Below are 3,779 nucleotides of genomic sequence, written 5' to 3' on the forward strand. Positions count from 1 at the left end.
TTTTGGCGGAGCGTCCATGTAAGACATCACGAAATCGCCGGCGAATGCACCCGGATACACGGCGACATGATGAACTGCGTGCCGATTAACGGCGCTACGAACGTCCCTTGCGCGCACGTAAATGCTTCCCGACTTGTGTGGGTCCACATCACGAAATCGCCGTCGAATGCACCCGGATACACGGCGACACGTCCCTTGCTCGCACGTAAATGTTGCCCGACGTGTGTGGGTCGACCTCACGAAATCGCGGGCGAATGCACCCAGACACACGGCGACATGCCGACCTGCGTGCTGATTACCGGCGCTACGAACGTCCCTTGCTCGCACGTAAATGCTTCCCGACTTGTGTGGGTCCACATCACGAAATCGCGGGCGAATGCACCCAGACACACGGCGACATGCCGACTTGCGTGCGGATTATAGACGAGCGAAAGAAAAGGCAGCGCTCTTCTGAGGCTTGTGGCACAAGTGGTATACGGTGGTACAGGTGGTTTTTAGATTGAGACATGCGAAAGAAAAGACAGCGCCCTTGTGAGGCCCGTGGTACTAGTGGTACGCGGTGGTACAAGTGGTTTTAATATTAAAACGAGTTAAGGAAAAGGAAGCGCTGTTCTGACGCCCGTGGCACAAGTGGTATACGGTGATACACGGTTTTTATTATACTGAGACGAGCGAAACTAAAGGGAGGGCTCTTCTGAGGCCTGTGGTTTAAGTGGTAGGCAGTGGTACAGGTGATTTTATGTTGAAACGAACGAAAGTTGTGGTAGAGGAGGTCGCTATACTTAGACGAGCGAAGGAATAGGCACCGCTATTCTAAGGCTTGTGGTATAAGTGGTACAGGTGGTTTTTGTACTGAGACGAGCTAAGGGATGGGCAGCGCTACTCTAAGGCTTGTGGTATAAGTGGTACACGGTGGTACAGTTGGTTTTCATACTGAGACGGGCTAAGGAATGGGTAGCGCTCTTGTGAGGCCCTAGGCACCGTATAGGTGGCCAACCCTTCTACGGGGCAGACGGAGCTATCGTCCGCCTGGGTCTACTTCGGCACCCGGTGGTAAAGGTGGTTTTCATACTGAGACGAGCGAAGGAATAGGCAGCGATCTTCTAAGGCTTGTGGTATAAGTGGTACACGGTGGTATAGGTGGTTCTCATACTGAGAAGAGCGAAGGAACATGCATCGCTACTCTAAGGCTTGTGGTATAGGTGGTACACGGTGGTATAGGTGGTTTTCATACTGAGACGAGCGAAGCTAGGAATAAGCATCACTCTTCCAAGGCTTGTGGTATAAGTGGTACACGGTGGTATAGGTGGTTTTCATACTGAGACGAGCGAAGGAATAAGCATCGCTCTTCCAAGGCTTGTGGTATAAGTGGTACACGGTGGTATAGGTGGTTTTCATACTGAGACGAGCGAAGGAATAGGCAGCGCTACTCTAAGGCTTGTGGTATAAGTGGTACACGGTGGTATAGGTGGTTTTCATACTGAGAAGAGCTAAGGAATGGGTAGCGCTCTTGTGAGGCCCTAGGCACCGTATAGGTGACCAATCCTTCTACGGGGCAGACGGAGCTATTATCCGCCCGGGTCTACTTTGGCACCCGGTGGTATAGGTGGTTTTCATACTGAGACGAGCGAAGGAATAAGCATCACTCTTCCAAGGCTTGTGGTATAAGTGGTATAGGCGGAATAGGTGGTTTTCATACTGAGACGAGCGAAGGAATAAGCATCACTCTTCCAAGGCTTGTGGTATAAGTGGTACACGGTGGTATAGGTGGTTTTCATACTGAGACGAGCGAAGGAATAGGCAGCGCTCCACTTAGGCTTGTGGTATAAGTGGTACACGGTGGTATAGGTGGTTTTTATACTGAGACGAGCGAAGGAATAGGCAGCGCTATTCTAAGGCTTGTGGTATAAGTGGTACACGGTGGTATAGGTGGTTTTCATACTCAGACGAGCGAAGGAATAGGCAGCGCTCTTCTAAGGCTTGTGGTATAAGTGGTACACGGTGGTATAGGTGGTTTTCATACTGAGACGAGCGAAGGAATAGGCAGCGCTCTTCTAAGGCTTGTGGTATAAGTGGTACACGGTGGTATAGGTGGTTTTCATACTGAGACGAGCGAAGGAATAAGCATCACTCTTCCAAGGCTTGTGGTATAAGTGGTACACGGTGGTATAGGTGGTTCTCATACTGAGACGAGCGAAGGAATAAGCATCACTCTTCCAAGGCTTGTGGTATAAGTGGTACACGGTGGTATAGGTGGTTTTCATACTGAGACGAGCGAAGGAATAAGCATCGCTCTTCCAAGGCTTGTGGTATAAGTGGTACACGGTGGTATAGGTGGTTCTCATACTGAGACGAGCGAAGGAATAGGCAGCGCTATTCTAAGGCTTGTGGTATAAGTGGTACACGGTGGTATAGGTGGTTTTCATACTGAGACGAGCGAAGGAATAAGCATCACTCTTCCAAGGCTTGTGGTATAAGTGGTACACGGTGGTCTAGGTGGTTTTCATACTGAGACGAGCGAAGGAATAGGCAGCGCTCTTCTAAGGCTTGTGGTATAAGTGGTACACGGTGGTATAGGTGGTTCTCATACTGAGACGAGCGAAGGAATAGGCAGCGCTATTCTAAGGCTTGTGGTATAAGTGGCACACGGTGGTATAGGTGGTTTTCATACTGAGACGAGCGAAGGAATGGGTAGCGCTCTTGTGAGGCCCAAGGCACCGTATAGGTGACCAATCCTTCTACGGGGCAGACGGAGCTATCTTCCGCCCGGGTGTACTTTGGCACCCGGTGGTATAGGTGGTTTTCATACTGAGGCGAGCGAAGGAATAGGCAGCGCTCTTCTAAGGCTTGTGGTATAAGTGGTATAGGCGGAATAGGTGGTTTTCATACTGAGACGAGCGAAGGAATAGGCAGCGCTCTTCCAAGGCTTGTGGTATAAGTGGTACACGGTGGTATAGTTGGTTCTTATACTGAGACGAGCGAGTGAATAGGCAGCGCTACTCTGGAAGGCTTGTGGTATAAGTGGTACACGGTGGTATAGGTGGTTTTCATACTGAGAGGAGCGAAGGAATAGGCAGCGCTCCACTTAGGCTTGTGGTATAAGTGGTACACGGTGGTATAGGTAGTTTTTATACTGAGACGAGCGAAGGAATAGGCATCGCTACTCTAAGGCTTGTGGTATAAGTGGTACACGGTGGTATAGGTGATTTTCATACTGAGACGAGCGAAGGAATAGGCAGCGCTACTCTAAGGCTTGTGGCATAAGTGGTACACGGTGGTATAGGTTGTTTTTATACTGAGACGAGCTAAAGAAACGGCAGCGCTCTTCTGAGGTTCGTGGTAAAGTGGTATTGATTACTATCACGAAGCTTTCCACGAAATCGTCTTCCGGGAGGGACGTAAAACGGGGGTCCCGTGCTCGAGGAGGTGCCTCGAACACGTTAAACAGCCTCATTACCCTACACATTGGGTACCTGCCTGTGGCACTGGCTGCAAATACACCTGATATTATCATTATTATTATTATTACTATACGGAATCGACCTGGAAGCGAAGGAAAAGGCAGCGCTCTACTAAGGCCCATGGCACCGCATAGGTGGTCAATCCTTCTTCGGGGCAGACGGAGATCTCTTCCGCTTAGGTCGAATTTGGCACCCGGTGGTAGAGGAGGTCACTATACGAGAGAATGAAAAGGCAGCGCTTTTCTAAGGCTTGTGGCACAAGTGGTATAGAGTGGCCGTGACATGTGGTTTCTATAATGAAACGAGCTAAGAAAAAGG

The sequence above is a fragment of the Branchiostoma lanceolatum genome, chromosome 3 (genome assembly GCF_035083965.1).
Source record: "Branchiostoma lanceolatum isolate klBraLanc5 chromosome 3, klBraLanc5.hap2, whole genome shotgun sequence".
NCBI lineage: Eukaryota > Metazoa > Chordata > Leptocardii > Amphioxiformes > Branchiostomatidae > Branchiostoma > Branchiostoma lanceolatum.